This window comes from Papaver somniferum, chromosome 5, assembly GCF_003573695.1.
Source record: "Papaver somniferum cultivar HN1 chromosome 5, ASM357369v1, whole genome shotgun sequence".
NCBI classification, from domain to species: Eukaryota; Viridiplantae; Streptophyta; class Magnoliopsida; order Ranunculales; family Papaveraceae; genus Papaver; species Papaver somniferum.
This window is the reverse complement of record NC_039362.1, coordinates 83,447,140-83,459,208: the sequence shown is the minus strand read 5'-3', so window position 1 is coordinate 83,459,208 and position 12,069 is coordinate 83,447,140. Positions and strand designations below refer to the sequence as shown.

Genomic DNA, 12,069 nt, shown 5'->3' with positions numbered 1-12,069 from the left:
ACTGCAATAATAAGAACAAAATTTCAGCTTCATTCTTGATTTAGTCACCAATTGAACTCCAACCCATCTCCTAATTCCTTCATTTCGTCCATGATTACAAGCACAACCTAACTTCCTTGTTCAGATCGATCCCTCAATTCTTCAAGAACAACACCACCAGCAGATAACCCTCTTGGCTGATTTCTTAATTTGAATTTCTGTCTATGCCATATCAAAATACGAATTTAGGGTCCACCCACTATTTCCTGCTCAATTCAACGCAGATACATCAACAGCTTCACTAATTTCCCATCTCAATTAGTTCCCGGTCTGAACCTCGATATCGGCTTGAAACTTTGCCCAGTTCGAACTCTGAATTCTTTAATCGCCATCACTCCTCACCTCAGACGATGTAGCTATATCATATGTTCCTTATCCTCATTAAATATTCTTCCCAGCAAATTTCGTTTCACCAAAGCTTCAATCGGCAGCAAAACTCTTCTCAGATCCCCTTTTAAAATGTGTCTGAATTTTTCTGATGAAGTCCTAATTTTGGGTGTAAAAGAAGATAAGGTTATCAAGGAACCCCGATAGGTTGGATAAGGGCCAGCCATTATTCCATTCAACTGTCGGTTCTGGAGGAATGACAGTTTATTTTCCTGCTTAATTCATGTATTATCAGTTCCCTGGAACTGGCAGGATTATTCAACGGCTTTGCAAATACAAGCCGGAATGAACTAATTCTTTCGTTGCTAGTTTCGTATTTTTGTTCTCTTCAAGATTATTGGGAAGAAATCATGGATTTGAGCGAGTTTCACTTCCTTTTGCTCCAATGACTCTAAAACACCTATAAAACTCAAAAGCAAACATGAGATACATAATTCACACGAATAATAGCAAAGAAATCATAAACAATAGATAAAAATGAAGGTGTTCACGACACCTATCAACATGATTTGCATTTCCACAAAACGAATAAACCGGCGATCCTTTGTCTTGTTGAAGTGCCTTCTGTTTATCACAACTTCCAGCCTTTGTTTTCCTAAGACACTTAGGAACATAGTTAACGATACCTGCAGTCTTGCTCTTAAATCCTAAACCATTAGTGTTTCCAAAGTATTTCTGACCAAATAACATTGCTGAGATTTTATCAGAACTTCCAGATAATCGTTGAAGATCATCTTTGAGAGTATTAGTCTCTTTTTCCTTTAGAAAAATGTTCCTGGTGAGTTGATCATTGAGACAATCTATCTCAAGATCTTTCACTTGGATTAAAGATTCCAGTTTCTTCAATAAAGCTTTTAATTGAAGATTTTATTGAAGAACCTCTTTGTTCAAGAAATCGAAAATCTCTGTGTCCGACTCAATTTCTGAATCAGATTTCGAGTGTATGGAGGTTTCTGCCGCAAGAGCTGTAGATTCACATCCAACAGACGTATTCAAGACGTCGACACAAAGAGATTTATCTTCCATAAAATCTTTAGAAGCAATATCTGACATGGGATGTTTATCACATCTAACGCTCCTCTTTATAAAATCCTTGATCCTTTATGTTAACAACGGTTTATTGAACCGATAACCAGATGAACAACATTCATCAGCCCAATATAATTTAGAGGATTTACTTGTCTCGAAAACAGCATTGAATGCAAAGGTTTGAATATAATTTGGATCACGAATTGTCACCTGTCCACAGGAGGTATTCGAGGAAGGAGTGTTGAAGTTGTTTCCTCCATTGATGGCATGTTTCTTAGAAACGTATCTCTTGTCTTCAAATACAGTTTCTAAGATATCCCAGGCTTCTTTAGACTTAGTGCAAGTAGTCACATAGTGCTGAAGATCTAGGGTAACGGCCTGTCTGATAGCATTTAATCCAAAAGAGTTTTGCATTGCAGCAAGAGATTCTTCATGACTATAACTACCAACATCCTTTGGTATAGATACATCGTCTTTTGTATTAACCGGAGGATTATAGCCTTAAACAATACATACCCAGGTTTGAAAATCACATGCTTGAAGATAAGCACACATTGCAACTTTCCATGCTGAGTAGTTTGAGCCATCAAAGACTGGTGGTACGTTAATAGAGATAGAACCTCTGTCCATAGAGTCAGATCGCTACAAACACGAACTTGTTAGGTCTTAAATGTGTTTGCCAGCTCCGATACCAATTGAAAAAGCGGGGGTCTAACAACACCACCCAATAATTCGATTAGCAATTTGTATGGACAAACTCCAATATACTTTTTATGAGAATCAACTAGACAGTTAGGCTCAATCAATAAAAAGATATATCAAAGAGTTTATATCTCAATCTCTCGATTTGATCTTTACTAGCAAACGGAAATCTGCGAGTCTTTATCAAAGAGAGATAACTTGGACGGTACCAAGGATCAATCAATATCAATCAACAACCAAAGGTTGGATTTCCAATTGATGATCTTTAACGCACAACCTGTATTATTTCAATTATATAAAAAATATAATGCGGAAAAAAAATAACACAGACACCAGAAGTTTTGTTAACGAGAAAACCCCGGGACCTAGTCCAGATTGAATACACATTGTATTAAGCCGCTACAGACACTAGCCTACTCCAAGCTAACTTCGGACTGGACTATAGTTGAACCCCAATCAGTCTCTCACTAATTCAAGGTACAGTTGTACTCCTACGCCTCTGATCCCAGCAGGATACTGCTCACTTGATTCCCTTAGTTGATCTCACCCACAACCAAGAGTTGCTGCAACCCAAAATCGCAGACTTGATAATAAACAAATCTGTCTCACATAGAAAAGTTTATCAAAGGATAAATCTGTCTCCCACATAAAAACCCTTGGTTTTTTTCCGTCTTAAGATATAAAATCAAGGTGAACAGGAACCAATTGATAATCCGGTCTTATATTCCGGAAGAACTAGGGCTGAACATGGTTTCGGTTTTCCGCTGGAACCGGACCAAACCAGACCAATTAGGAAGAAACCAAACCGAACCATTTACTAATGGATTGGTTACGGTGTAGAAAGTGGATAACCGATAGTGTTGGTTTTGGTTTGGTTTGACCTCTAAAACCGAACCAAAAACCATTGGAAAACCGATTAATTTTTAAACTTAGTTTCTACCGTTAATTTACAAGTATTAAATTCTACCCATTGATTTAGAGGATAAATAGAAACCCTAAATCTAATATTTCATTATGATACTCTTCCTCTTTCTCTTTCTCCTTCTCTCAGTCGCCTCCCTTCTCCACCCCCAACTACAGCCGCTGCTACTCGACTTTTTTCTTCCCGTCTTCCTTCTTTTTTATTTGTCAATAACTAAATTAAGATATATTATATATCTTCTTTTAATCTCTAGAATTAGAGTAAGCTTTAACTATTCTTGATATTTTTTGTATTTTTTTTGTCTGTAAATTTGTGTAAACCAATACTATCGGCAACTACGATTTTTTTATCTGTAAATTTGTGTTGTTTTTTTTTGGTTTGACATAATTATTGGTTAACCAAAAACCACTGAGACAAACCGAAACCAACTGGAACCATTTGGAAACCGAACCAATGGTTAATGGATACGTTTGGTTTAGATTTTTAGAAACCAATAGTATTGTTTCGATTTTGGTTTGGCTAGAAACCGAACCAAAACCGACCATGAACAGCCCTACGAAGAACAGCCTAGATTAATCAATCACCTCTCAACAATCCTTCTTGACTACACAAGCGGTTTGTCGAGGAATCACAAACAGTGAGACGAAGATGTTTGTGACTTCTTTATCTTTCCTATCGGAGAACTCTCACGATCTGAATCCAATCAATAGATTGTACTCGTACGATAGAAGATGCAAGATATGATCACACAACTACGATAAAAGTAGTATCGGTCTGGCTTCAAAATCCCAATGAAGTCTTTAAGTCGTTAACCTGATTTAGAGAAGAAAACCAAAGGTTAAAGGAGAATCGACTCTAGCGAGCGCACTAGTATCACACAGACGTGTGGGGATTAGTTTTGCACAAGGCTAGATGTCTCCTTTATATAGCCTTCAAATCAGGATTTTGCCTTAGTTACAAAGCAATCCATATTCACCGTTAGATGAAAACCTGATTGAGATTCAAGCTAATACTTCTCAACCGTTATATCGAAAACTTAGCTTGTCACACACACTTGGGTAGACGTTTAATGGGTTTGTGAAAACCATGCCCAAACGTGTACGTGTATGTTGGTTCAACATAGTAACCCAAAAGGTTAACCATATGAGCAATTCATATTAACCTAGTTCTTCTTCACCATAACTAGTTCAATTGAGTCAATTGAACTAGTTAGAGAGTTGTTCAATTGCTATGAGATCTTATGTAACTACAAAAGACACAACTGAAACAAAGATGATTTGATTCGATGAATCGGCTCATGAACTTTATAGCCACGGTTTGCATTAAGCATTCCTTAGAAATTTAAGTTTCATGTTCAGAGCACATCTTTAGATCATAACCACTTAAGCTCACAAACAAGTTCGCGGACTTAAGGCAACAGGCAGATTTTTCCAAACTCAGCAGAAAATCTTGGCAAAGAGACTTCCGCCAGTTCGCGGACTGAGTTCGCATACTTGGCAAAGCCAATTCCTCCGGTTTTTCTCAATCAACAAAGTTCAAAAACTTCGGATTAAGGAATACATGGTTATGTAATCTAAACTCTCATTCCAATCATTGAGACATTTTCAGAGGACGTTATATAGCCGTTATTCACAGACCGTTTCACGTCAGAGAAATTCTCAAAGTAATTGAAACTTTTAATGACTTTCGTCACTAGGTGAAGACAAACTTGATCAAAGCGAAACGCTTTACCAACACACGATTTCGAGAAAAAGATAAGTAGTGAATACTCAGCTCGAAATGTCAAATGTGTATGATCCAGTCTATATAGCATACGACTTTTTGTCTCATAAGAAGTAGGAGATAGAATAGATATACTTTTGAGTGATAGATAAGCTCAAGTCTCTACATACCTTTTTGTTGATGAAGTTCCACGGTTCCTTGAGTAGATTTTCGTCGTTGTATGATGAATCGCCATGAAGTCCTTGATCTCAACTACACTTTTCTATCCTAGTCCGAGACTTAGCTATAATAGACTAGAAATCAAGACTCATAGTTTTGATCACTAACATTGACAAACATGCTTGATATAGCAACGCATGCGAGGTCGACCGAGCTATGCTCTAACAAAATATAATTGTGAGTTTATGATTTTGATATCTATTGATCATATATGTGTATCTCTTGTTTTTACGGTTAAAACGAACCAAAAATCACTGAATTCAGACATCGTATACAAAAGTTATGTCAAAAACAGTTTAGTGTTGTGATCCGTCACAAGTAACACTTGGGGTACCGATCCTAGTGATAGCTGCAATATGGGGAACCTATCCTAGTGAGAGGTCCCCATACGAAGAAGTGTAAAATTGTTTTGCCCATAACTTCTTCGTCCGAACTCGGAATGACCTCATTCTTTTTGCGTTTTTTTTTTCGAAATTCAATTCCCTACAAGATAGAGGTAATTGCAATACTTGATTCTTTATTTTATATTTATGGTATATTGAATTTGTGTTTATGGGATGTTTATTTTCGGTTTTATTACCTTGATATTCGATCTCATAATGTTGTGAACCCTTATGGTTTGGGCGACTTTTTGATTTAGCAGGATTAAGTTCTAGCCCATGTTGGTAGGCTTTATCAAAGGATCATGAGGGGTTCTGATAGAAACAATATGTGAAAAAGTCACAATATGTTGAATCGGTTTTGGTTTAGCGTAAAAGCATATGTGTTTCGAGGGTTTTCAACTTTTTCTTGCAATAGTTAAAAACCGGTTTTCAACCTTTCTCTGGTAAAGGTTGGTTGTTGTTATTCTTTTGTTTTGCATAAGGATGACAACATAATGATATTTCGATATCAATTCTCCCTGAAAGAAGATGCAAACATATTGGAGAAGTGGATGCGAAATTTGAGGTAACAATCTTGTTAGTTAATTTTTTTTCCTGTTTAAGAAAAGCCTGATTTTTATTTCATATATTTATTACTTTTGCTTAACGAAATTTCGGTATAATTGATGTTATGATGTGTGTGATTCAATTGGTTCCGGTTAAGAAAAACTATTGCTATCTTGCTTTATTGTGTGGTATCAATTGTTTAGGCTTACAAGAATTCGATACAATTGCGGTGCTGTAATGTATATGGTGTTTCAATTGCTTCCGGTTGAGGTGAATAATTATGCAAGTTGATTTATTTGGTTTGTATGAATTGTTTATGGCTTAACGAAAGAAAAAGTTTACGGGATGGATTGTTTAGTCCAATTCGATTCCGGATAAGAGAAACTAAGTTTATCTTAGTTAGACTTATCAAAGTGGAGGTTTCGGTTATTCAAGTCTAATTGAATGCCTTAATAAGAAATACTAGTTAACTAACCTAATACTTGTCTTGTTTAAAAGTGAAAGGTCTAAGTTATATGGATAATTAGAGCCTGATGAGAAAAATAAAGTTATCTTTATTTTGGTCTTATCGAACGAAGCGATTGTATTTGTACAGTCGTTTTAGCAAAGAAACTAAGGTGCTTAGTTGATTTTTGGTTTGTTTAACTATTGGGGAAAATTGTTGCGGGCAATTGTTTCCTTGATAACATATCAAAACAAATTACTTTGTAGTTTCGGTTTTGATATTGGTTATCAGAAATGTTGTGTGGAACCCTCATGCTTAACTCTATAGGTTTGCAAGTCTATTTTGAGATTTGTAAGATTCTTTTCGGTTTGTCCTTTATTTTTTCGTGTCTTTGCGATTTTGTGACAAAAAAGGGGGAGAAATATATGGAGTAAACAAGTGATACTGGCATTGATTTTATATTGATTGGTATCACTAAAGAAAAAGGGCATTGGTGCTTAAACGTTTATCTAACGAAAGAGTGAAAGCATAGCACTACACCAAATCCAGGTTTTTGTCACAGTGTGTATCTGTTACTGATTAAATTTGTAACAGATATACGCCGTTACAGAAACGCTGTGATTAATATTGTTATAGTTTCTTGCAATGGTTTTCTCTGTGACAATGATAAATTAAAGTCACAGTACAACAGTAACAACAAATGATAGTAACAATTGGCCTAATTTTAGGATTGCGACACGTGTCGATTTTGTCACATTTATCGTAACGCTTTTATCTGTCACTCTATATTTACCACAATTCAACTGATGAAACGTGTCACCTTTTTGTCACGAATACAGTAACACCTATAAGTGTTACCTATTCGTTAGCAACAATTCCTTCAAGGACGCGTGTCATCCTTTTAAACTGTTGTCTTAAAATGATGACACGTGTTTTTTTTTAATCACATCTTTTGTTACAGTTAAACCAGCGAAAACATCTTTTATTTTTGATAACGATGACACGTGTTTTTTTCATAGACCCGGGCATCCATTTTACAGGCCTGCAATACAGGTCATCACTGGATTTGTTCTCAGTTTACAGGCCTGCAATACAATGAAATTTATACCTGAAACAAAATTACAAACCGTTTTTTTTACAATCTACAATCCAGTGAAAACAGAAAAGAAAAAAAAATGAGTCATTTGAGTTCATTTGGAAGAACAACTGCAGCTTCATATTCTTGAGATTTATTCTCTTTAGGAATCCTACACAAAACAGTTTGAGAGATTGACTCACATAAAAATTTAACAACACCCACAAAAATACATAGAAAACAAAATAAAGGTCTTTCTGAAACACAATAATTCTACAATTTTAACCATCCAAGTAAACTATCCATAAAATGTTTACCTTAACAAAAAGAAGAGCTGAGTAATTAAGCCCTCCTAGATTCACTTCCATCTTGGTTGAAATGGCATTCTTGAACATGTCAAGGTACCCTGATGAATAAGATACCTGCAATAGACAGAATGCATACTTCTCATAATCTTGCAGTTGCACATAATAATAACACTTGAAAGCAAATAATAAACTATGCATACTTACCATATTAGCTCTAATAATCTATTTTCTGTGAACAAGAGATAATTATTTCTAATAGAGTGGGTAATCCATAACCAAGTGATATTACCTTGACATGAACAGATGCAACAAGTTTCATTTCAAGTGGAGGTTGGACTCATTCGCTGAAAAAAATTCACAAGAACACAATACGTAAGAAATCTGCAACACCAAAATAAAAAAGAATTGCAAAAACAAATTATTCTCACAGCCGATATAAAACCAAAAAGAGAATACAAGAAGGATTTGATTTGCTTAGGTACTTTAAGTAATACCTCTTCATATATTATCAAGACCTTCAATCATCAATACCACCACATCTCACAGAGACTCAAGCTTTACAGAGTAACAGCGTCGAAACCTTTCTTGCCTGCACAATCAAATATCATTAAAAACAAAATTTAGAAAACCTGCAACTGTCTTCATCGCAACTTCCCATTACAATTAAAAAAAATCTCAACTGAAAAGAATTAGCAATACCTTAAAGGGATTCAGAACTCTTGAGAGACGATATTGAAATAATCAGAGTGAGATTGCCTGATGAAGCTCTGGATGTTCTTTGGATTTTATTCTCCATAGCAAGTACTGGTTCCCGTACAACATCCTTGCTCATTCCGCCAATATAACAGGCTAAAAAGATGTAATTACGCTAGTTCAGGAGTAAAATGAAATTTAATTTGCTGTAACTATAAAGTACTCTTTATTATAAGAGGTTCTCGCAGACAGTTTGATACGTAAGTAAGATTAGTCTCAAGGTAGATGAATTTGCATTTAAAGAAGCATAAAGTCAGACACTAAAAGTTAGGATCTGAACAAGAAGCAAACTTCATGAATCAGGCAACAAAATGGGGTTTAATTAGATATGTGTTGCTAGACTTGAAATGCATATGTGTTGTTGCAATTAAAACATTCTTCGTGTTTTCGCTGCAATAGGAAAATAATTAGATACAAGTACAGATTGTCTATGAAGTACCCTAATGTTTGGTTTGAGTTCATGAAAAGACTTGCGGATGTTTCCAATACCTACATTAAAATAAACTTTCAAGCAAAACTTATAAAAATCGAAAGACAAAGATGGGGAAATTCAACAGATGGGGCAACAATTCTCCTACCTGCGGAAACACCAGCTCGCTTGTCACCTGAAGAACTACATTTCTTAATGTGGCAGCTGTCACCAAGATCAGGAGTCAGTGAGCCAGATACTTCAGAGCCCGACCATTGCCTCATTGTGCATCTGCATCACTATGGGAGATGTGGCGAGCTTGAGTAGCAGCTCTGGAGCCTACAGACCTTGCTCCAATGTTTCTTCCTTTAGCTGGCACACTTTGACTTCCAGAATTATTAGTTGCTAGTTGCTGGAAAATCTGCCTGAATGTCAAGGATTATGCAGGTATCTTGACAAGAAAATATTTGTTCTAGAACTTTTACCTCCTAAACTGAGGAATATCTATTCACAAGGATACATAACATATTTACCAGATGAACTAAAAATCAATTCATCCCCATCCTGCAGCAATATGGTATCTTTACGATAAATCTTTCAATTCACTTGGACCATACCTTGGACCCCGATACTTCTAGCAGAACAATATCTGAACCTTTTTTCTGATTAACAAAAAGGATCATTAACTTAAGCAATGCCTTGGAGTGATTTGAAGGTGCATATATTGCAAGTGGAATTTATTTCCACCTTAGAGTTAATCGTCAGCAAACAGTCCATATAGCTAAGGCACAATAACATGCAAATGTTTGTAAATTCAAATATAAAGCCTGACAATACAAATGTTTGAAAACAATACAGCTGAAGAAAGGTCGCTTTAGAAGCTAGATTTGCATCACCCGAGAATATATCATCATACGCTAGATGTTAAGAATGTAACAAAAATCAACAAAATAACCAACAACGACCTCTGAACGTGCTAAACACAATCAAAGCCTACTAAGAAAACTTGACTAACACAATACTAAACATATGCTACTGCTTATCACACACTTAAACAGAAAACAATCAAAAAAGAACAAAAATCATGCTTTACATGAAAAACCCATCCAACAAATGTACTTTTTTTCACTTCTACCTTCGAATAGATACATAACCTTCAAAACAATTTTCAAAAACCAAATCCTACATCGGAAGACCTTCATTATTATCCAAACCCCAAGCAGATTCCAACTCCTAAACTCCTGAAGCAAAGCACTACAACATTCTACATTTCATCAACAAACCCTAAAACCCCCAAAACAAAATAACTCTCAAATTCAAAATCGAAATCAAATTTCCCAGATCGATAATTCTGTATACACCGTAGCAACGGAGCAATAATCTCTCCAACTTGATGAGTAAATCTATCTGATTGTTTAATCAATCTATTCGCATCCTGTCATAATAATAAAAATCAAAACTGTGAATAAAAATCGTAAACCCAGAAAAAACCCTAAGTTAATTTCTCAAAAAAGAGGTAGATTAGACCTGGAAAACATTGAGGGAATCACCGAGAGAGAGGGGAGAAGATGAGTTTGAAGAACCTGATAACATTTATTTTTTAATGAAGGACCATCTTCATATGAGATTAAATCTGAGAATCTGTTCAAGTAATCGTTGATTTTCTGTGTGATTCTCTGATGCTTAGATAAAGATGGAGGTGGTGTGGAGGCGCAGCGAAGAGGAAGACTGGAGAAGAAAGAAAAGAGGAAGAAAGAAAGAAAGAAATGAAATCTTCTCTAGGGTTTTTCGGCTTTTATATCCTAAACGAACGAATGTGATTAACCCTAGATAATCTGACGGTGGAAATTAAGTATAACTTATTACCGTAGACGGGCCGGGTTAACCCATTTTCCCTCAAACCCATATTTGTCCAATCCTAACCCGGCTTGTTTAGACACCCAGCCAAGCTGGACGCGGATTTTTACGGGACGGACCGAGCCAACCCTCGGGGTTTTGGCTTGTTTGTCAACTCTAGTTATTACCCAACCACAAATCTTTCATGCATATAAAAATCTAAAGCTCAAAGAAAACTTAAACCACGCCAAAACTCAACTAACTCAAGTAATTAAAGAAAAATCTCGAAAAAAACAACACAAAGGAAGAAAACGAAACAAATCTTTGTACAGAATCAGCATTGATAACTTCATCATTCAATCATTCATCAAGTCCGTGTCTGAGTTGTCGACTTCAAGGGTGATAGTCTTACCAGTAAGTGTTTTCACAGAGATCTGCATCTGTTGATAAAATTAAAAAACACAAGACCAGAATAATGGATCAACCGAATCATAAAATTTGAAAAATGTATAATACTATGAATTGTAAGATTATTGGAGATGGGTTATAAAATTACTAGAGTTAGACCTGAGTTTCTCATTCGGATGAACTAGAGACGAAATACATCAGACTTGAACATCTCGGGTTCAAATATTACTAAAATTAGACCTGAGTTTCTCATTCGGATGAACTAGAGACGAAATATATCAGATTTAAACATCCCAGGTTCAAAGATTACTAGAGATAGATACGAGTTTCTCACTCGGATGAACTGGAGACGAAATATATCAGATTCGATTATCCCAGGTTCAGAGATTTCTAGAGTTAGACTTGAGTTTCTCATTCGGATGAACTAAAGACGAAATATATCAGAATTGAAAATCCCAAGTTCAAAGATTACTAGAGATAGATCTGAGTTTCTCACTCGGGTGAACTGATGATGAAATTTATTAGATTTGAACATCCCGAGTTCAATGATTACCATAGTTAGAACTGAGTTTCTCGTTCGGATGAACTGGAGACGAAATATATAAGACTTAAGTATCATAGGTTCAAATATTACTAGAGTTTGACCTGAGTTTCTTCGTTCAGATGAACTAGAGACGAAATATATCAGACTTAAACATCACAGGTTCAAAGATTATTCGACTTAGATCTGAGTTTCTCGTTCGGATGAACTGGAGACGAAATATATCAGACTTAAACATCACAGGCTAAAAGATTAATAGAGTTAGACCTGAGTTTCTCGTTTGGAGGAACTGAAGAGGAAATATATCAGATTCGAACATCACAGGTTCAAAGATTACTAAAGTTA

The 12,069-nt window shown here is 35.7% G+C and overlaps 1 long non-coding RNA gene across 3 annotated transcripts; it reads right to left on the bottom strand.

Moving 5' to 3' along the window:
- Positions 1 to 7,355: 7,355 nt before the first annotated feature.
- LOC113282055 lies at positions 7,356 to 10,697 on the bottom strand. Of its 3 annotated transcripts, XR_003326508.1 has the most exons (9): positions 10,467 to 10,697; positions 10,075 to 10,374; positions 9,460 to 9,601; positions 9,109 to 9,360; positions 8,477 to 8,626; positions 8,272 to 8,366; positions 8,067 to 8,121; positions 7,787 to 7,891; positions 7,356 to 7,641 (listed from the first exon to the last, which is right to left on the bottom strand). It is a non-coding gene; the product is annotated as an uncharacterized LOC113282055 (long non-coding RNA). The 3 variants fall into 3 exon arrangements; XR_003326507.1 differs by having other exon boundaries at positions 9,460 to 10,374; XR_003326509.1 differs by having other exon boundaries at positions 7,356 to 7,502; positions 9,460 to 10,374.
- Positions 10,698 to 12,069: the final 1,372 nt, after the last annotated feature.